The following is a 24,338-nucleotide window of genomic DNA, read 5'->3' on the forward strand; positions in this document are numbered from 1 at the left end:
GGATCAAATCCTTCAGGAGATCCGGCGTAGTGTCGTCTTGGGTGCCTTGGCGGTACTGAACCCGCGACCGGACTGCATTCTTAGTCATTACCCGTCCAAGACCCGTTTCCAGCGCGGTCCGCACATTTGACGACGGTCCAGAACATTATTATTATTATTATTATTATTATTATTATTATTATTATTATAGATGTTCCGGACCCCACAGCAAGATGCAAGACCGCTACTTGGTGGTAAATTACATCTGCTGCCATTGTCATTGTTGACAATATGACCAGCACCATTGTCGCGCGTAGGCAAGTGTGCAGGATTTCTGGCGATACGAATGACATACTTCCGTGCATTATTGACCTTATTATAGAGGTGAACAATTTGACGGTCAATCTCATTCCAATAGTTTATTTCAAATGTGTTTACATTTTTATTTATATGCCAGGAGAATCTACTGTAATCTAAGAACGTTCACCGAAGGAAAAGATGGCTGTTGAAAACGAACCCAGGAAAGATTAAAAATGAGCGGTTTATGATCAGAATAAGTACATCGAAAATCTACAGCCTATTCCAGTCATTCGATAGGGTCAGGAATGGAATGAATAAAGCCCCATCTTGCAGCGACAATAGGAATTGTACCGGCTGCCGAAGCACTCCTCTGGGGCAATGATCGGTGAATGACAAATGAAATGAAATATTGGGCAGTGTTGCTGGAATGAATGATGACAGGGAAAACCTGAGCATCCGGAGAAAAACCTGTCCCGCCTCCGTTTTGTCCAGCACGAATGTCACATGGAGTGACCGGGATTTAAACCACTGAACCCAGCTCTGAGAGGCCGGCGTGCTGCCGCCTGAGCAACAGAGGCTCCTTATAAGTACATTATGAACAGTAAATTCAATTGGTCTCACCTCCTTTTACACCCTACCGCCGTTAAGTTTATTTACCCCTCCCCACCCAAAAAAAATTTAAAAGAAGGCGTGTTTCTTTATGTTTTAAGGAGATTCCAAACACCAATGTTCACGTCTATTACCTTCAGTTTTGAGATCTAAGTATCCCCATAACAATAATTCACAATTTTTCACTTCCCTTCACACTCCCCCCCCCAACCCGGTGAATTTTCCAGCAAAAAATACTTGTTTCTTTAATAGTAAAGGATCTTCTAAATACCAATTATCACGACTCTGACTTCTTCAGTTTTTGATTTATGTGTCCTCATGAAAGGAATTCGCCTCCTTTTCACTCCCGCCCCCCAAGATGGTTTCCCCCCAAAACGTGCTTTCCTTTGTTTTTAAAGGAGATCAAAATACCAATTTTCACGTCTGTAACAACTTGAGTTTTTATTAGATGTATGTATTCTCGTACAATTAAGTCAATTAATTTTTGAATTCCTTCACCCCCCCCCCTCATTGGATTTTCCGAGAATACGTGTTTCTTTACTTTTAAAGCAGATTCCAAATATCAAATTTCACGCCTGTAACATCTTCCTTTTTGAGATATCAGTAGCCTAATTAAAAGAATTCAACACCATTTTGAGTCATTTTCACCCCCCTTCCTCCACCCAAGTGGTATTTCCGAAAACTAAAAATACACGTTTCTTTATTTTTAATAGAGATAAAAAAATACCATTTTTCACTTCTGTAACAGGTTAAGTTTTTTGAGATATACTGTAGAAATTCTCATTTTAAAATTTCACCCCTTTTTAGTTCCCCTTAAGTGGAGTTTCCAAAAACAAATCACCTATGTTTCTTTACATCTACAGGAGATTCCAAATAGCCACTTTTTACGTCTGTAACATTTTACGTTTCTCAGATATTCTGTAGATATCGTCTTTCAAAAAATTCACCCCAATTTGTCTCTCCTGTTTAACCGCCATTAATTGGATTTTCCAAAAGCAAAAAAATACGTGTTTCTTTATTTTTAAAGGAGATCCCGAATACAAATGTTCAGTTCTGTAATATTTTCAGTTTCTGAGATATATGTATCCTCATTAAAGGCATTCAACCCATTATTCACCCTTTTACACCCCTCCTATTGGGATTTACAGAAAACAAAAAATACATGTTCCTTTATTTCTAAATACCAATTTTTTACATCTGTAAACTTTTAAAGTTTTAAGATGTAGACACACTCATTTTAAAAATTCACCCCCTTTTCACCCCCCATTATTTGGATTTTACAAAAACGAAAAAATACCTCTTTCTTTTTTTTAAGTACATCCCAAATACCAATTTTCAGGTCTGTAATATCTTCAGATTCTGAAATATAAGTAGCCTCATTAAAGGCATTCAACCTCCTTTTCACCCTTTTTCACCCTTTCTATTGGCATTTTCCAAAAACAAAAAATACGTGTTTCTTTATTCTTAAAGGAGATTCTAAATACCAATTCTTACATCTATAAACTTTAAAAGTTTTGAGATATAGATACACTCATTTTAAAATTTCGCCCCCTTTTCAGCCCCGCCCCCCATTAATGGGATTTTCCAAAAACAAAAAATACGCGTTTCTTTATTTTTAAAGGAGATCCCAAACACCAATTTCCAGGTCTGTAATATCTTCAGGTTCTGAAATATAAGTAGACTCATGAAAGGCATTCGACCCCCTTTTCAACCTTTTCCACCCTTCCTATTAGGATTTTCCGAAAACAAAATATACGTGTTTCTTTATTTTTAAAGGAAATTCTAAATACCAATTTTCACATCTATAACCTTTAACAGTTTTGAGATATAGATACACACATTTTAAAATATTACCCCCTTTTCACCCCCCTTAATTGGATTTTCCAGAAACAAAAAATAGGTGTTTCTTTATTTTTAAAGGAGATCCCAAACACCAATTTTCAGGTCTGTAATATCTCCAGTTTCTGAGATATAAGTAGCCTCATTAAAGGCACTCAACCTCCTTTTCACCCCTTTTCACTCCCCCTATTGCGATTTTCCGAAAACAAAAAAATACGTATTTCTTTATTTTTAATGAAGATTCTAAATACCAATTTTTACATCTGCACACTTTAAAAGTTTGGAGATATAGATTCACTCATTTTAAAAATTCACCCCCTTTTCACCCTCCGATTAATTGGATTTTCCAAAAACAAAAATATACGTGTTTCTTTATTTTTTAAAGAGATCAAATGTACCAATTTTCAGGTCTGTAATATCTTCAGTTTCTGAGATATAATTACCGGTATCCTGATTAAAGGCATTCAACCCATTTTTCCCCATTTTCACCCTTTTTCACCCCTCCTGTTGGGATTTTCTGAAAACAAAAAAATACGTGTTTCGTTATTTTTAAAGAAGATTCTAAATACCAATTTTTACATCTGTACACTTTTAAAGTTTTGAGATATAGGTATACTCAGTTTAAAATTTCACCCCCCTTTTCACCCCCTTAACGACGGAATATCCAAAAATCCTCTCTTAGCAAGCACCTACATCTTAATATCAATGTATCCACAAAATTTCATTCCTTTATGTCCAGTAGTTTTAGCTCGGCGATGATGAATCAGTCAGTCAGTCAGGACAAGTTATTTTATATATATAGATTGGGACATAGTATTTTCACACAGTCTTCATATTTAGTTTAGTTTCCCCATGTTCTAGGCGTAGAGTGCCTGCCTCTTACTCGGGTTCACTTTCCGGCACGGTCTGGGGTTTTCACCTGGATGTGAGGGTTGGTTCGAGGTCTACTCAGCCTAATTGATTTTTGTTTTTGCTATCTGGTTTTCTTACACAGAATTGGCACACACAGGTATTATAGCGATGGTGGGGCAGGAAAGAGCTACGACTTGGGTAGAAATTATCGTGGCCTTAATTAAGGTATAAAAGGCGGTCAAACAGAGCGCTACGTACGCGACGCTCGCTATGCGAACTTAAAATTAACTCCGTTTATTGACAATGTGACTGGCGACACAGGATTTCGTACGCCACGTCGTTCGTTCTCTTCGCTACGTTAGGTGCGTCGCGGAGTGTATTGCACCTTTCCCCTGTCCTAGATGGCCTAGCTCAACAGGGACGCTGCGTGGTGCGTCCGAAAAACACATATGTCTAACAAAATCATCATACATTATCGGGACAGGTTCTAGAATACATATTCGTGAATGAAAACTCAGCAAGAAAAATGAGGTAAAAACGTAACTTATTACGTCTAAACCATAAAATTGAAATTCAAACAAGAATCATACCCCAATGAAAACTCCAAATTATATATTACACAGAAATTTACAATACAATGTTCGACACTAAAGGTCGTTAAAAGCCTTCGGGCCGAGAACCCGGGCATAAAACGTTAAATAACTTCGGAAAACACGAAATCAACCTACTTGTAACGGATATCGAGATAATTTGTGTGCGTATAGCTCACAGGCTACGATTAACAGTCGTCTCTTCCATGAATATATAATGATCGATTCAATATTGGCCTAATTACACTAATTCCAAATTTGTCGGATATAAACGTTATAAAAAAGAGCAATCTGTTTGGGACTAGCCATAAATTCAACCCCCCAAAAAACACTGATTCTAATACACGATATCCGGATCCGGTCATAAGACAGAGGTTTGGAACTCTCGCAATCCAACTACAGCCAACGGACTGTGAAATACTAAACAACACACATAATCGACAACACTATCACACACATTAAGACACATATAAGCAACGAACACAAATAATTCAATCTGAAAAAGAAAGGCATAAATATTACCCTTTGGTGCATCGGAGTGAGCGGGAATCAGTCTGAGGATCTGTAAAGTTCTCGTGACAGTCAGAGTCACAAACACATCGAGCTATTCTTGGCTACATGTTTTCAAAGCAGATGCTCACTTGGCTGGCGAGGGAAAACAACCTTCGGGTGCCTGGCTCAAGCAACCGTCTCTGGCCCCAAATACGACCCTCTCAAGTTAGCGGAACCATGCGTAAACTTTCACTCAAAGCCTTAAGCGGGACACACAAAATTTCGCTCTTTATCTGGGAAGCAAACTTGTCCATCGGAAAGACAATCTCGGCTTATAGGCCCTTAAATATGTCATTCATTACAACATCTTGTCTGGGGTACACACTCTCACAAACCAGGTACAACTCATTACGTCAGTCACAACACTATCTCCAATTCTAGGTCTCAACACAAATAATGGCTCACCACGGCCTCTTATTAAACAGTCCTGGGTCGAATTCTGGAACACAGTTAGGGTTTGCCTGCCACTATATTTAAAAGACCATCACTAAATTCAACGATTGGAAGAGCCCTCTGCGCAGGTTATCAGCTGAAAAAACATGCAATAATACTACATCATGCATAGCCTATCTGTATATTAGTTCTACTCATCTATAAGTTCCGTTCGATTCTCAGGAGGTTCAGTTCCCTCCAATCTGTATAGATGAATATGACATTGCTTATACCTTAGTGTCTGCATGACACGAGTGAAAATGTCTCAACATCTTGGTCGAGTGATGAAGAGAGATCTCCTGGGTGGGAATGCCGATGGTGACACTAAGGTAGGTGAGGATTGTTGTCGGGTGCAGGACCGACTTGGAATAGTTCAGGGTGATGCCCAGGATAGCAGTCAATTGTAGTTCAATCAGTTGGACCATCTCGAGAGAGAGAGGTCTTGGGCGTGGATGAGCCAATCCTCCAGATCGGGAATCATCTGGACGTTGAACTCTTGCCACAGAAGTTCCTGCACGACAATGGGCCAGCGTTGCATGATAGATGGGGCCAGGCTATGCCCTATCGGCAGGCGGGTCCCGCGATACCGACACCCCGGAACCGATCAACGCAGCGGAGCCTGCAGCAGTAATCACTGCTGCCCACTGGACTGTACATGATTTTCAGAGTACCTTTCTCTTTTCTCAGCTGAATGTTTTCACGGACCGCGGAGCTGTCCTTCATCGTCATCCGGTGTCAATCCATTTGTATTCTTCCATAATAAAGGAAGCAAGTGAGACGGGTGTTACCCTCTCGTGGTTACCCGTCGCAACCGCTGATAACCCGACGGACGGCCCCTCTCGGGAAGTGCTGCATGCACTAAATCTTGATATAGCCCTCATATGCCAACTCTAAATAACACTGAAATAAGACTGGGATATAGTATGCATCTAGCTCCAAACATTATTTACAAGAAAAATGAAAACCAATGCCACCTGGCTTACATTGCAATTACTATGTTCGTTTAAAGAAAGGGCCACCTGTGAATCTGATCACTACATTTCATGCTTATAAACAGTTCAACTTATCTTTATCTCCATCACTGCCATAGCGGTGCCCTGGGAACCACTCTATCGGTATAATTTAGTTCATGACAGCGTTGCTGTCGACGTATCTTGGAGTCTGCTGGGTTGGTCCTTCTGGTCCCATGATATGCTGCCATCGGTCACGTACTGCAGATGTGTCCCTGTAACCTGATGACGGCTGTAAATGCCAATTCTCTTCACCGCTTCGTTCGTGCGTGAATGCATTGTCGTAACCCTAGTAAGGATACAATTGAAAATATGCCCTATCGAGACATTAGTCTGGTCAAACGATAGTTACCAAATTAAGGGATACTTTCCCGGTTCCGATTTAGTCCTTCATATCGGATAGCCGTCATTAGCCGCGCGCGGAATTATTACACAGTGCGAACTCGTATTTTACAATTCTTAACCGAGCAATTATTGCTCGGATGAGATTAAACAAATCGTTAATAAGTCTGCTCTATCACTGATATAATAGGCTTTTTTTGCCAGTGGTTTTACGTCGCACCGACACTGATAGGTCTTATGGCGACAAAATAATAGGCTTTGTTGATCACATTTTCGCGGAAAGTACGCCGTCCTCGAATGTCATTTAGCTACTGTGGGGTGTTATACTGACGCTTTCTTGTTTTATAGTCTGAGTAGAGTGACGCGCTCCATAGTACATCCCCGAGATACAAGAGGCTCGCTTTGTGTCGGCCAGTTACATCGCAATGGATATTTCAAACAAGTTGAAATGAACAAAACAAGCACAGTTTCATCATTTTCGTGGCTAACTCTACTTCAAAAATATCAAAAGGAATTGTCCTCCTCTTAGATCTGTGGGATATGGCTCTTGGACTTAAATCCGGGATTGAATTCAAGTGATTTCAGACCTGGATATTTCGTGTTAGAGTACACCCTGGCGTTGTTTGGTAGTACCTCGCTTTCAAATCTTTCCCTCTCTGTCTCTTGCATGCTGTTTAGCGACTCTCTCTTCTCCTCGCATACCCAAGCCATCAACGGGGTTTATACCAGAAAAATTACGTCATCCTACCTTGGTTCGTCGAAGAGAATAGCGCCGCACCCTGCTTGCTACGGGTTCGACACGTATATCCACACGGTCACCCAGCGTTCCTAATCTCGTTCCTTAGCGGTAAATTCAAAATGTCCCACCGTGTTGAATCAATTTAATTGGACAGTGTGATAATGTGTGATAGTATGATAATTGGTACTATTTGGAAGATGTCGCGCTGGATGGGCATTCGCACTGGACTATAGCCTATAGCTGCGCGGTGTTATTGCGCAGCTATTTATCGTCGGCCATTTCCCACTCTACTTACAACTCGTGCTATTATCTCACATTCAACTCACTATTAGCTGATTTAGAAAATTACTCTTTAAATGATGCTTTAAATTTAACTTCATCATTACGTAACTGCTTCATCGAATGATGAAATTCCCCAAACTTCGTTCTTCGTACGTTGACGCCATGCAGCCCCTTCTTTTTACGATTCTATACGGATAATTACAAACAACTGGTCGTCGCAGTCATCAATGCTACCCCATGGCACACTATCAGCCAACAACTCAGCCAAGACTGAGCAGTCTCCTACAAAACATAGCTTTCTGTGCGGCCGCGTGGGGTAGAGATCGTAGCATACATCTCGTAAGTAGCGTGCGTAGTGAACATGGCGTAGCGTTCTGTATGGACTCGGCTTTACCCCAGCCTTTGCCTTCTGTAAAGATGTACAACAACGGAAAATCACCTTCAGGGCTGCCGACAGTACAATTCGAACTCACTATTTCCTGAATGCAAGCTCAGAGCTGCGTGACCCAAACTACATAGCCAACTCGCTCCGTCATACTTGGTTACAGCTGAGGAGCTGTGTGACGGGGAAATAGCGGCTCAGGTATATAAATCCAAGAATAACATCCGAGAGGATTCGTTACGCTGCCAACGCGTCACTCCAAATGTGTATATCTTCAGCGTGAACAGCAGTCGCTTGACAGGTGAAGGCCTATTAGGGTTGTAGCGCTATGGAGGGGTGATTCATAGCATTTGCCACGATAACACAACAGAACACCGATCCACGTATAGAAGAAACCAATGCTGAACCCATGAAACCAGGGCATGATGGGTTCTTGAATATCTCTAGAATATTTTTTCACTTTCGATCAAAGTGCTTGTTCAGTGGTCCGGAGACATTGAAATCACTCAGTGAGAGCTCAAAGCTGTTCTTGCCAATACTGGAGCCGTGAGATTGATGATTGAGGCCTGCCTTTATCATCGGTACACCGCAGTCCTGGACGCCGTATCCTAGTCAGAAGCTGTGAACACTCCATAGTCAAAATATTGCGCGTATGGATGAGCCAGAGAGATGGCTAACGTGCCGGCGAGAGTGGTGGGGAATAGGGCACCGTGCTGAGATAACGTTTCCTAGGATCTTTAGTCTTGAGTTTCTGAGTTCTACTAACCAAAAAGCTTTGCTTCTCACGTCAAAAGTCTTGTAATAACTGGATTTGGTCGACTTTGATTAATTTTATCTTCCTCTAAACTCACCTCCTGTTTTGACTTAGAAGTCAAAAATACAGTTTATATTTTAATTCGAAATAAGAAAAGTACGAATACGAAATGCCATGAAAATCACATCAGCTATATTTTCGCGCAGACAAAGTAAAAGTAAAAGTAAAAGTAAAAGTAAAAGTAAAAGTAAAAGTAAAAGTAAAAGTAAAAGTAAAAGTAAAAGTAAAAGTAAAAGTAAAAGTAAAAGTAAAAGTAAAAGTAAAAGTAAAAGTAAAAGTAAAAGTAAAATGTAAAATGTAAAATGTAAAAGTAAAAGCAAAAGTAAGATGTAAAAGTAAAAGTAAAACTAAAACTAAAACTGGAATTAAACTAAAACCATAAATCAAAAATATTAAACTAAAACAAAATCTACAGTTTTTAGCCCTTCATGCAAGCAACTCAATGTTGAAAACATCTTAGGGATATGAGCTAATAATTTTAGGTAAATAAAATATAATAAAATATGAGAATATATTCTTTATTTATTCCTAAAAATGACAACCCTTTTCTTAATCATTATTATCCGGTCGATTAGAACAGCAGTTTGCCTTTTTCTACCACTACGAGCGCTAATGTGAGTCAATGCAGAGGTTCACTTAAGCTCTTATAACTATATTCGGTGTGGACATTTTTAAAAAATTCCTGAGGTTATTGAAGCAAGGAACACATTACAGAAATAAGTATGTTGATAATTTAATTTGGCTAGGATTTGAATCAAAAAGAAAACGAGGAAAGAAACAAGCGATTTTATGCTGCTTTCCCGGAACTGCATTTCAGCCGGAAGTGATTTTCGAAATTTGTTGTCTTAGTTTGATGGAGGTCACAATTTGAAACCTTTTGGGGCTCTTTAGCCTTTAACTTTCGACACAATTGAAGAAATTGCTTTATTATACGTTTTTCGTAGTATGGGGACCCGTACTCTGTCTGCTAGGAAGTATTTTCAACATTCAAACTAAAACGATTGTTGAAGTCCTTATTGCACACTGCACACTTCTCTGGAAGTTGAGAGATTGTAAATTACTTTTGCAAATGGCTTTACGTCTCACTAAGACTTACAGGTATATGTCGACCCTGGGATAGGCAACGGATGGGACTGGAAAGGTAGTGACCATGGATTTCGTTGCGGTACGGTATGAGCCTTTCGTTGCTCTAATAATAATAATAATAATAATAATAATAATAATAATAATAATAATAATAATAATAATAATAATAATAATAATAATAATAATAATAATAATAATAATAATAATAATAATAATATCATTTTATGGTGATTATGTCTCAAGAACTACTTTAAGGATTTTCGAAGACGTCGAGGTGCCGAATTTTTGTCTTGAGGGAGTACTATTATGTGCCGATAAATCTACGAGCACGGGGATGACGTGTTTGTGCACCTTCAAATATCACCGGATTGAGTGACGCTTTCACACCGTCCGTAACAGGGACTGGCTGCATAAGGACATATTTTACTATTGCTGATCATACCTCAGCCACTTACTTGTAATCAAAGCCAAGGTTGTGATAGACAGATCAGTGAAAGTAGGCTAGTGTAACTTAGGGTGTAATCCAAATAAGTGTTCAGTTAATTTCATCAATCACAGTATTTGGTCTGGTCTAATAAAAGTTCACAATCCTACACACAGGAACATGACCGCCACTGTGCCGACGTCATAGATTTTAACAACCTGCTCTCCAGTAGCTCGGTGTTAAATTCAATACATCGCATTAATTACTAAAGAACTGTCGCTCCATTTCCTCCTACACTGTCATTTGCAGAGCAACAACGCGTTGTGAAAGGAACATCTCTTTATTATATACAGTAGATATTGTTAGTCTCATGGAGAAGTGGTAAGCATGATTGCTCTTTATCCAGAGGGTTCGCATTCGAACCTTCGCTTGTCTATTTAAGTACCGGACTGATGGTCGAAGCAGGGCTCATTTAAGTTCATGAGATCACTCTCGTCTACTTTCATCTCTGTCAGAAAATAAAATAAACCCCACCGAGCTCGATAGCTGCAGTCGTTTAAGTACGGCCAGTATCCAGTATTCGAAAGATAGTAGGTTCGAACCCCACTGTCGGCAGCCTTGAAAATGGTTTTCCGTGGTTTCCCATTTTCACACCAGACAAATGCCGGGGCTGTACCTTAATTAACGCCACGGCCGCTTCCTTCCCACTCCTAGCCCTTTCCTGTCTCATCGTCGCCGTAAGACCTATCTGTGTCGGTGCGACGTAAAGCAACTAGGAAAAAATAAAAATAAAAATAAAAAATAAACCCAGTAGTCCTGATGGTCTCAGTCCTGTCTTCCTTAAGAATACAGCAATGACTCTTCCATACCCTATTAGTGTGATATTCAAACGTTGCTTCTCAGTTGGCTACTTTCAGAGCTCCTGTAAACAATATCAAACCAGTTCTTAAAGATGGGAAGAGGCCAGATATCGAAAATTATCGCCCGGTCTCTATATTACTTGCTTTATCAATCATTTGCGAAAGGATCATCCACCAGCGTTTGCTTTCATTTATAATTCCATACATATCCCACCAGCGCATGGTTTACTTCCTGGAAGCTCCTGCGTAACTAACTTGGCTATCCTCCTCCATCATACTACGTCTGCCTTCCACGCGTGTTCTCAACTTGATATATGCCATATTGACAAACTTTCTGAACGTTTGAAAGTGCATGGGAGAATTCTCTCATTAATAGCTTTCTGAGTGCAAGACCACAGCGCGTGGTCCTTGATGGATGCAGTTCTTCTCCCACCACCACCATCCTCTCTGGTGTTCCGCACTGCAGTAACCTAGGTCCCTTCTTTTTGTCCTGTTTATTGATGATATTCTCGATACTGTTTACCACCATTCACGTGAAATACTTCTCTTTGTAGATGATTGTAAAATCTTCAAGCAAATCGATTATCTCACACAAATGCACTTGATTCTCTGTCATATTGGCCTACTATATGGCGTCTCAAACCCCATCCCTCCAAATGTTCCACCATTTCGTTCACAGCTCGTAAATCCTCTGTACTTCAGGAATATCGCCTGCTGAACCAAACCATACCAATAGTTTATAATTAAAAAAGATTTGGGAGTGAATCTTGACAGTAACTTGTTTTTTTTGACAAGTTGCTTTACGTCGCACCGACAAAGATAGGTCTTATGGCGACGAAGGGATAGGAAAGGCTTAGGAGTTGGAAGGAAGCGGCCGTGGCCTTAATTAAGGTGCAGCCCCAGCATTTGCCTGATGAGAAAATGGGAAACCATGAAAAACCATCCCCAAGGCTGCCGACAATGTGGTTAGGAGCAACTATCTCCCGAATAATGCTACTGGCTGCACTTAAGCGACTACAGCTACAGAGCTCGGTTAAATTCTTGTTTGTCTCATACACTTCACGTTCTATGTCACTCCTTGGTTTACACTACGGATTTTTTTTGACACCACAGATGTAAATGCATTCTACGGTTTTTCTTTGTATCTTACCGATTATTGAATACGCCTCTCCACTCTGGTCCATTTATACTTCTTCTGCTCCTTTAAATCTCAGCCACCTTGATCATGTACAGTCTTTATTCTGTACAATAGTCAGAGCCAGCGTCCCAGTCTGTCGGAACTTGAGCACTAACCAAGTGCTTGGGAAACTAAACATCAAAACTCTTTCTGCTCAGAGGAAAGTATCCGATCTAAAGCAGCTATACAAAGCAGGTGACCGGGCGAGTTGGCCGTGGGGTTCGGAGCGCGCAGCTGTGAGCTTCCATCCGGGAGATAGTGGGTTCGAAACCCACTGTCGCCAGCCCTGAAGATAGTTTTCCGTAGTTTCCCATTTTCACACCAGGCTGTACCTTAATTAAGGCCACGGCCGTTTCCTTCCCATTCCTAGGCCTCTCCTTTCCCATCGCCGCCATAAGACCTATCTGTGTCGGTGCGATGTAAAGCAAATAAAAAAAGCATGTGCCATCCGTTTTGTGATACAACTTACCATCTAGCCACCAAATACCTCGAAAGGAAGGTCTGAACCGTCATTAAAACTGCCTCCATATTTCGATATTTTTCGGGTCAAAAAATGAAAAAAAAATCATCTTGTAATTTTTCCGTCGGTTACAGGCTAAAAGCTATAATTTTGCCAAATTCCAATTTTCTAGTTCGCCTGGCAGATTGTGCCGCCATCTTCATTCGGAGGAAGGGGTTTAAAATTAGGACATTCAGGAAACGTTTAAGTCCATGAAACCTAAAGGTTATCATTTGGGATAAATATATCCATCCGATCGCGCTCTTATGCTGAGCCTCAAATTTGGGACTCGCAGCGAGACCCGTTGGGGTATTTTGAGAATTTTAGATTTTTCTAGGGATCCTAAAGTCATCATATTCTCTGGTACCAAGGTTAACGTGTCTAAGATGCCTGGAATTGCCTCATTACTCATTAATTCACGTCCATTTTTAATTTTAACGGTAATTTATATATATATATATATATGGATTGTTCCAAACCGACTTCAAATTTATTTATTTATTTTCTTGCTAGTGGCTTTACGTCGCACCTACACAGCTACTGTAGGCCTTATCGCGACTATGGGATAGGAAAGGCCCAGGAGTTGGAAGGAAGCGGCCGTGGCCTTAATTAAGGTACAGCCCCAGCATTTTTCTGATGTGCAAATGGAAAACCACGAATAACCATCTTCAGGGCTGCCGACAGTGGGATTCGAATCCAATATCTCCCGGATGCAAGCTCACAGGAGCGTGCCCCTAACCGCATCACCAGCTCACCCGGTACTTCAATTTATTAATATAGATTATATTCTACTCCCTTCCCTAGGGGTACTACGGGTGCCTTGCCCCCACAGTATTTTTTCCAGATAGTAGGTAATATGTATACACCCCCACCCCAAAGGGGGCGGAACTTGTACTTTAAAAATATCCGGAGTGTCACTTTCTATCTCGGCGACCCCGATAAGTATGGATTCGACATTATTAGATTATTTTTATATATCACACACACCTCGCTCCCACCCCAAAGCGGACTGAAGTTGACTTTAAAATATTCCGGAGTGTCACTATTCACCTCAGCGACCAAGAAATCTATGGATTCGACACTATTTTCAATTATTTTTAAATTTCACTCCCCCCTCACTCCCTACTCCACAGAGATCTGAAGTTGGACTTTAAAATATTTCAGAGTGTCACTATTCATCTCCGCGAACCCGAAACTACGTATTCAACACTATTTTCGATTAATTTAATTTATAAGCCCCACCGACCCCCAACCCTAAGGTTGCGAGGGATGGCTTACCCACACAGTGCTCGTCTCCAGATAGTAAGTTATAAGTATACCCAGTTTCGTTGTTTTTCTCCAGTAGTTTAGGAGGAGACGAGTCATTTACATACATACATTTTGATGTAATAGAGAGAGAGAGAGAGATTTTTTATATCTCACTCCCCCCTTAACCCCCACCGCAAAGAGGACTGAACTTGGACTTTAAAATTCATCTCAGCGACCCCATAAACTATGTATTCGACACTATAGCAAATAGTAAATAATAAGCGTTCAAAATTTGATTGAAATTACTCTAGTGATTTAGGAGGAGATGTGTCATTTTCACACATACGTCCATTTTTATATATTTTTATATATTGATAGAAGATAGATAGATGAAGATTCCAAATACCAATTTTCACGTATGTAACGTGTTCAGTTTTTGAGCTATCAGTATCCTAATCAAAATAATTCAACCCCATTTTCAGTCCATTTTAACAAAAAAAATACGTATTCCTTTTTAAGAGGGATTAATAGTACAAATTTTCACGTCTGTAAAATATGAAGTCTTTGAGATATACTTTAGATATGTTCATTTTAAAAATTCACACCCTTTTCCACTCCACTTCAGTAGATTTTTAGAAAACAATTTATGCATGTTTCGTTCTTCTTACAGGAGATTCCAAATACCAGTTTTCACGTCTGCAGAATGTTATATTTTTAGATATACGTTTGATATACATATTTTTAAAACTCATCCAATTTTCATTCCTGTTCATCCCCGTTAAGCGCATTTTCGGAAAACAAAGAAATACGTGTTTATTTATTTTTGGAGTAGATTCCAAATACCAATTTTCATGTCCGTAACATCTTCAGTTTATGAGATACAGTATAAATATTCTCATAAAAGGTACTCAACCCAGTTCTCACCATTCTTGACCCCCCAATTATTATTATTTAATCTCCAAAGTGCTGTGAACCTTATTTTGCCAACAGGTATGTTAGGGTTGTAGTTTATACCAAATATACAATTTCTCTGATAAAATTCAAAATACATAAACAGCAAAATAGACATGAACAGAAATGGAAAGATAAAAGTATGATATATACAATCCTTAATACTAGAGTACTAATATTTAAAGTACCAGATCATAATATATACAATACATATGTTAAACAGCTAATAAGCAGACAATATCAAATTATATATGTTTAAATACATAGTCAATAAATTCGGAAACTGAGAATTGCAGCATTTTTTTATAAAATATGAAATTTAGTGGTTTTTCGAAATAGCAACTGCATGTTAACAAAAGCATCTTAAGTTCAAAACGTGCTCTCTCGAAAGTAGGACAGTTGAACAGAATGTGTTCCACAGTTTGAATGTCTTCAGTGCAGAAGCACAGTGAGCCATTTTGTGTTGGAATTTTGAATCGCTCGAAGTAAGTATTGAATTTACCATGACCTGATAGCACTTGAGTTAAATGAAAGTTGCACACTATATATTTACATCCCAACCTACTATATACATTTGGAAAAAAGAAGTCTTTGGTTACTGAGCCATTTTTACTTGCTAACCACAGTTCATTCCAGCGAGAGAGCATTTCATCCTTTACGGTTCTTTTGACAAAAGAAATTGGGCATATAGCATAACTCTCTGACAAGTTAGAATTACAAGCTTCTTTGGCCAATTGGTCAGCTCTTTCGTTCCATTTTATGGCGGAATGACCTCGCACCCAACCGAAACATATGTCTTTATTGTACTTTGATATAATTATTCTGTCTTACATGTACTGCCAAATTGTGTAAGTTATATTTATCTTTTATGAAGTTCAGCGCCGCTTGTGAATCACTGAGTATAGTCGCACACGTATTTTTGTTTATGCACCACTCGACTGCTTTCAGTATTGCAAGCAGCTCGGCTTGAAACACGGAACAGTATTCCTTTAGTTTTATTTTCTCAGAATGAACTTCGTCTTCACCCTCATAAACCACGAAGGCGCAGCACACTAGTGTTCCGCTGCTGAAAATGCGAGAACCATCTGTGTATATTGAATGGCTGTGATCTCTGGTTCATGGTTGGTCAAATACAGAGCTCATATAATCTGCTGGATGTCCGGCGGCACTATGATGTGCAGGAAGTTCAAGTTCCACTCCTTCCAAATCCCGCGGATGTATTCTGTTCTTCTTGCAGTTGGCAGAATTTGACATGCTGAGTCCTGTGAGATGCAGAGGTTCTATACCAGAAATAATAAGGGCAGCGTCTGTCGATATTGTACTGTAAGCGCGTGTGATGCGTAACACGAAACCTCTTTGAATTTGAGACAATTTCTGTTGCGCCCATTTTTATGCAGAATATGTTCGAAAGCAGTGGCACAATAAAGCTCCACGATATATACTCTTCAGAATTTCCGAGTTTAGTCCCCAGGTGGGTCGTGCCACCATTGTCAGGCTCCTATACAATTTGGCTGCTTTGGTTACCAAATGTTAAAAGTGCGATCTAAATAAAAGTTTGCTGTCTAAAATTATTCCTAGGTATGTCATGCTATCTACAATATCTAATTTTTGTCCGTCTAGTTTAACCACCGGTGTCTAAAATTTCCTTTTCTTGGTGACTAGCATAGCAACAGTCTTAGATGCGTTGAATTTCAATTTGTTGTTCTGTTCCCACCTTAGAAGTATGTCGAGTGCTTCATTTGCTGCAGATGTTAGTGTATTTGTTGTTTTACCTTTAACTAGTAGTAATGCATCATCTGCGTAAGCAGTTAGAGAACAATTATCGGGAAGCTTCTGTTGAAGAATGTTATCATAGAGTATGTTCCAGAGACCCGGGCTACAAGCAGAGCCTTGTGGGCATCCTCGATCTACGTTTCTTGTCACAGTTGTGCCACAAATGGTCAGGTGCACTTTTCTATTTGTGAAGTAATTTTGCATTAGCCTATAAATATTTTTGGACAACCCTTCACTTTCAGCTGATGCAACACTTTAGGCCGCCAAGCAAAGTTGAAAGCACCGGAGATATCTAATGATACTTGTAGTCCGAATTCTTTGTAATCGTAGACAGATTTCATCCATTGTGTCACCTTATGTACTGCATCTTCCGTAGATTTTGACGGCCTAAACCCAAATTGGTTTTCATGTAAACTGTTCTTCATCGCGAAGTTAAACATCACTCTATTAATTATGAGTTTCTCTAAGACTTTTCCTAACACAGGGAGTAGGCTTATTGGGCGTAGACAATTGGCTGTATATTTATTTTGCTTATTTTGCTTTCCGTGTTTAGAGATCACTTTTATCGTAGCCTCCTTCCAACAGTCTAGAAAAACACAAAGTTCTAAACATTTATTGAACAGTTTCAGGAGGAAGTCAGGACAGGCACTATGAATATGTTTCACAATATTTGCAGATATGGCATCAATTCCTGGGGCTCTCTTATCATCTAACTTCGAGATCACATGATTAACTTCTTTCATGATAAAAGGCTTTTCATCTTCTGTTTATGGTGCAAGCTTGATTTCCTTTCGAAGTGCAGCCTGCCCTTCATTATCAGCATCGTCTCTAGGAAAAAATGTCTCTACTAGGGTATTCGCAGTTTCTAATGGTGTTGTTGTGAATCCATTGCCAGTGTCAATAGTATGCAGAGTAGTGTTGAGGTTACCTGTTTTTCGACATATTTTATAAATTTCCCCCAGGGATTTCTAGTTGATTCAGAGGATCAGAACTGTTTCCAGCTATTTAATTTCGTTTTCATAATTGTTTTTCTATATAGCTCTCTGATACGTTTATACGAGGCTTCATGTGCAAGCTTGAGAGTGCCACATGTGCATCTTTTGTATTTTCTCTGAGCTGCTAAGAAGCGATTTCGGAGTGCTGTAAGTTGAGGTGTCCACCAGTAGTTTTTTGGGTGGTTGTGTGACTGTTTAGGAAGGTGGGAGTTGCACAGATTTACAATATGTTGTGTGAAATCTTGCGTAAAGTTGTTTAGCTCTTGTGCAGTCGAGATAGTCTACAATTACTCAATTGAATTTTGGAGAACTCGTTTGGCAGATAATTCAAAATGGAGCCACTTCACATTTTGAGTTTTGAATTTACGTGTATGATAAACGTTCGCAGGAATAACAGGAGGACATCTTGTCTCGCTAATTTCGGTTTTAATTAGCCCATGATCAGTCGTTGGGTCTTTGTTAATCCAATCAGAAACAAATGGAAAGAGCCTAGCACTGCAGGTGGTGATATCAATGAAGCTCTCGGAGTTACGACGGTGATAGGTCGGCCTAGTACCGTCATTTAATATAAAGACGATGTGTACAACAAAAATCATAGAACTTTTTTCCCTTTTCATCTGAAATGGGGCTCCCCCATGCTTGGTGTTTTGCATTTATATCCCCTAGTAACAGTAACTGACTTCCGTTTAGTGGCTTACAGATAAAATCCAATTTACACAAAGCATTGTCAAAGTCACAATCTGGATCGAGGTAAACATTACACACATATAGGGTTGTGCTTCGCCAACTCACACACACCACAACACAGTCACGGCAACAGAATTGTACCAACTTCAAAAACATTGGGATAATTTGTAGCTAATGCAGCTCTTACCCTGTGTTCCGATGGATCAGCAGAATGAATGTTCAAATTTGTACCTAGTCCCTTAACGACATTATTTCGAGTGTATGGTTCTTGAACGCACAAAAGTTTGATGTGCTGTGTATCTGATAGATTTCGAGCGTCAATAAGTATTTCTTGTGTAGGAATAAGAGATCTGTGTAAGTTATATGGATATACTGTTATTTTAGCCATAGTTAGTCTTGGATTTAATTATGTTTAAGATTCTAATATAGGCCAGACATTGTGAGGATGTTGCTGTGTGATTTGTATCTATGGCCTGAAAAGATGCCCTGTTCCCCAATTTTTGGTTATATGATTTGCAATTGGCACATTCAGTTTTAATTAAATTTGACGAAAAAGTACGGGTTTCCTTATTTTAGATTAAAAATACCAATTTTTACGTCTGTAAACTGTTAAGTGTTTGAGATGTAGATGTACACATTTAAACAGTTCACCCCCTTTCTCAAGGAATATCCAAAAATCTTCCCCTACACTGTAATATAAATGTATCCCCAAAATTCAATTACCTTATATCTCGAAGTTTTGGCTGGGCGTTGATAACAGCCAGTCGGAGTTAGCCTTTTATACACTGACAGAGCAAATGCAACACCAAGAAGGAGTGGTCAGAACTTTATGCCAATTGCAGGGTAGACTGACGTCACTGAGGTATGCTCATGATGTGAAATGCGCCGCTGTGCTGCGCACGTAGCGAACGATAAATGGGACACGGCGTTGGCGAATGGCCCACTTCGTACCGTGATTTCTCAGCCGACAGTCATTGTAGAACGTGTTGTCGTGTGCCACAGGACACGTGTATAGCTAAGAATGCCAGGCCGCCGTCAACGGAGGCATTTCCAGCAGACAGACGACTTTACGAGGGGTATGGTGATCGGGCTGAGAAGGGCAGGTTGGTCGCTTCGTCAAATCGCAGCCGATACCCATAGGGATGTGTCCACGGTGCAGCGCCTGTGGCGAAGATGGTTGGCGCAGGGACATGTGGCACGTGCGAGGGGTCCAAGCGCAGCCCGAGTGACGTCAGCACGCGAGGATCGGCGCATCCGCCGCCAAGCGGTGGCAGCCCCGCACGCCACGTCAACCGCCATTCTTCAGCATGTGCAAGACACCCTGGCTGTTCCAATATCGACCAGAACAATTTCCCGTCGATTGGTTGAAGGAGGCCTGCACTCCCGGCGTCCGCTCAGAAGACTACCATTGACTCCACAGCATAGACGTGCACGCCTGGCATGGTGCCGGGCTAGAGCGACTTGGATGTGGGAATGGCGGAACGTCGTGTTCTCCGATGAGTCACGCTTCTGTTCTGTCAGTGATAGTCACCGCAGACGAGTGTGGCGTCGGCGTGGAGAAAGGTCAAATCCGGCAGTAACTGTGGAGCGCCCTACCGCTAGACAACGCGGCATCATGGTTTGGGGCGCTATTGCGTATGATTCCACGTCACCTCTAGTGCGTATTCAAGGCACGTTAAATGCCCACCGCTACGTGCAGCATGTGCTGCGGCCGGTGGCACTCCCGTACCTTCAGGGGCTGCCCAATGCTCTGTTTCAGCAGGATAATGCCCGCCCACACACTGCTCGCATCTCCCAACAGACTCTACGAGGTGTACAGATGCTTCCGTGGCCAGCGTACTCTCCGGATCTCTCACCAATCGAACACGTGTGGGATCTCATTGGACGCCGTTTGCAAACTCTGCCCCAGCCTCGTACGGACGACCAACTGTGGCAAATGGTTGACAGAGAATGGAGAACCATCCCTCAGGACACCATCCGCACTCTTATTGACTCTGTACCTCGACGTGTTTCTGCGTGGATCGCCGCTCGCGGTGGTCCTACATCCTACTGAGTCGATGCCGTGCGCATTGTGTAACCTGCATATCGGTTTGAAATAAACATCAATTATTCTTCCGTGCCGACTCTGTTTTTTCCCCAACTTTCATCCCTTTCGAACCACTCCTCCTTGGTGTTGCATTGTCACTGTCAGTCAGTGTATATACAGACGGTATAGATGACAGATAAGCATGGGCACGTTTATAAGTGCAGACCTTCATGCCGTGTTTTACTGCTCTTAAACGGTAGATCATATCGACAAACGGATTGTGCCTTCGCCCCTGTTTCCTAGGGTAAGATTCCTTGCCCCTTCTCGCAGATACGAACGCCCACTCGTGACGATGCGCACAACCAATGCGTGACGGAAAATACCGAGCTGGCGCCAATAGGAGTTATCATGCCAGATTCTCTTGCAGTAGAGGCGAAATATACGGAAGAACTGTGCGCCTTCATCGAATACGAGTGGACAAAAAAAAAAATACTTCCTTTGAAATAATAAAGGAACTCGTTGTTCTTTGTGGAGATTCCCAATGGCTGTGCAAATGGTATAATGGTGGTGCATAATCTTCGCTAAAAGAGGAGTGGACAGTTTTTACGAAACTTGGAGACGGTTTTCAAGAGTTTTCACACTGATACCGTCGTTCAGGCTACTGAAAGAAGACTGCCTAGGTGGCCTAAATCCAAAATAATTTGTAGACGGGTTGTATAAAATTATGTACCGTTGGGACAAACACCTCTCATTTAGTGGAAATTTGAGGATAAGTGGTGAAGAATATAGTATCTAGATATTTAGAAATTTCAAACACACACTGAGAATTGAAAACGCAAAAATGATACTGAATTTATTTAAATAACTGGCGTATGTATTTTTCTCGCTCCTCGGCTTCTATTGAAGAGGCAATTTATAAATCATCTACTATGAAGAGGCATCCAAAACGTTTTATCAGAATATATTCAAATCAAAAATGGTATCTTGGGGTACCGCAATGGCCGCGGCAGAACACACACATGCGTTATACGACTGTTAATAACACTGTCCATGAATTGCTATATGTGGAATTGTGAGAAGTTTGAAAAGGGTTCTTTAGGAATGCGATTTCTAATTTTGTTAACATACAATTATTGATGGCCATGATATATCCAATGTTAAATCAGCAATTAATACATTCTTCACTCGCTCATTATTCCAGTGTTGCCAAAAGTAATTAGCATATTTCCTACATTATTCCTTCCAACTTCAGTCTCTTGGTTATATCCGGGAAATTCTTTGCTCGAGTGAACCCCATGATGTAATATAACTTGGCAACCTTCACGACGTGAATCTGCCGCGGGCTGCATATCTTTACTCATCATCCAATTATTATTTTCTTACTTCAGGGCGTGAGGAAGGTGAGAGGAATAAAGATTAAATAACTTAAAGTAGATGAAATACAGTATACCATAAGACGCATAAAACTATGATCTGAACTCTAGAAGATGAAAGGCACACAAGGTTGGTACACATACCCGAAAAGTATAGTTTGAACTCCCAAAATAATTGACGTCACGCCGGGTTGGCGTCTCCATCGATACAGTATTGCATCGAAGGGACAACTGACGGTAAACAAGCATTTTTCTTCAAACGTTGTGCCCGACTAAAAAGCGCGATTTAAATTATTTAGTATAGGAATTTGTTTTTTCCTCTTCCTAGAATCTCTTCATCCTTTCGCTGTGGTTCTTCTTCCGCTTTCCTTCTTCTTACATTTTACAATTTAATTTAAGTCGTATCGACACAGATAAGTCTTACGGCGACGATAAGTCAGGAAAGGAATAGGAGTTTGAAGGAAGCGACCGTGGTCTTAAGTAAGGTACAGCCCCAGTATTTACCTGTTGTGAAAATGGGAAACCACGAAAAACCATCTTCAGGGTTGTCGACAGTGGGTACGAACCGCGCGGCCAAATCGTTCAGTATTATTATTATTATTATTATTATTATTATTATTATTATTATTATTATTATTATTATTCATTCGTTATGCCCAGCTAATGAGCACGTTTGAACTTATTAGCACTTTTTGGGGTTTTTCTTCTCTTCCCAATATCTGTTCATCCTCTGTCTGAGTTCCTTTCTACAGTACGTTGTTCTATCCATCCTGTATTTAGTCGGGTGGCCTTTACAGAAAATTTGTGTTTGTGAATTAAGGTTCTGAATTGTATTTTGTCTTGAATGGTTTCTTCATTAATTCCAATTTCATTTAGGTTTTCACTGATTTATTTAACCAATTATTTTGATTTTTCATTGATAATGCTAAGTATAAAATGTATATGTGAGCCTGTTCTTACCCATTCTATATAAGTGACCATAAAGTCGTAATCGCTGTTTTCTGATGGTATCAGTGTTTTTTCTATAACTTGATAGATTTCATGTGATTTCTTTTTCATCCAAATTCCATTTTCGCATTTTCGTCCCGAGATTTTCCTGAGGGTTTTACTTTCTTGTTTTTCGATCATCCTTATACGAGACTTACCACCAATTATTATAATAGTTTCAGGTGCATAAAGTGCTTCTGTTTTAGCTACTGTGTTATAATGTCATATTTTGCCTTTTTTGATACAGTTCTTTCATTGTACCTGTTCCAAGTAAGTTTGTATGATCTTTGAAGTTTTGCAATTCTTTCTTTGCTACCTTGTAGCTTTAACACAGCTGGTTCAATAACTTCTCCTCGGTACATAATTTGTCTGTTTGAGGGATATTTCCATATTTATTATGGTGATTGAACGTTGACTGTTGAAACCTGATCTAGCCCTTCCATATACTTAGTCTTTCATAAGAAATTTGGAGTCAAGTTTTGGCTGCTATTTCATGAAGTTATTTTTACAGACTGGATTATTATTACTATTATTATTATCATTATTATTATTATTATTATTATAATCATTAGTATCATATCTCCCTATTGCACAAAAACTACGTCACCGGGCACGTTAGCCGTGCGGTTAGGGGCGTACAGCTGTGAGCTTACATCCGGGACATATTGGGTTAGAACCCCACTGTCGGTAGCCCTTAAAATGGTTTTGCGAGGATTTCCACTTCACACGAGGCAAATTCTGGGGCTGTACCTTATTTAAGGCCACGGCCGCTTCCTTCCATTCCTAGGCCTTTCTTCTCCCTTCGTCACCATAGAACCTATCTGTGTCGGTGCGACGTAAAGCCACTAGCACGAAAAAGATGTTATGGTTGTTCAAATAGTTGCTCGAAATAACTCACAAAAGCAGAAGAATAACACAGTTTAGAAAAGAGGTTTCTAAGTAGTTCAAATGAACTTGTGGGGTATCTCGTGTTAGCTCAGCTAATGGTTTGTGACGTAATATAATATTCAAATGGGCAGGAGTCAGATACATTATAACTTGTACCATATGAAGGGTGCAGGGAAAGAAAGAGCTAAATCCATTTTTTTAAATGTGAATGAGATGTTTATTCCCGGTCCTAAACAATACCTCAGGTGGATTTGGAAAGAAGTAGCTAGGTCCACAAATACAGAAAAAACAAGAAACAGTGCACTGGGAAAGAAGGGGTCATGTCCAGTAAGTCAGGGAATAAACGGGCTCTTAAACAGTAGTTTTGAACCTTTAAGTTACCAGCCCTGTCATATTAATTATTATTTCCCTCCATTGTACCATTTGGAGGTTAGTTAATGTGTAAGAGTTTGTTCTAGGAGTGCTCTGTGAATGATTCGGCAAGAAAGTGTTCATTAATGCTTCAATATGTGTGACTTAAGTGAATTATCAGATTCTTCAATTAATAAGGATGATCAGCACAGGGTAACTAAGAAAAGGAGACGTCATGGAAGAATGTCAGAGGTCAGGACCAAACTTAACCTAAGTAGTCATGTAATGGGG

At 40.2% G+C, this 24,338-nt stretch overlaps 1 protein-coding gene across 1 annotated transcript in view; it reads left to right on the forward strand.

The window, feature by feature from the left end:
* LOC136873672 (synaptotagmin-15-like) overlaps positions 1-24,338 on the forward strand; it is a 137,265-nt gene that overhangs the window by 12,469 nt on the left and 100,458 nt on the right. The gene's annotated exons all lie outside the window — the stretch shown is intronic.

Source organism: Anabrus simplex, chromosome 1 (assembly GCF_040414725.1).
Source record: "Anabrus simplex isolate iqAnaSimp1 chromosome 1, ASM4041472v1, whole genome shotgun sequence".
Lineage (NCBI taxonomy): Eukaryota > Metazoa > Arthropoda > Insecta > Orthoptera > Tettigoniidae > Anabrus > Anabrus simplex.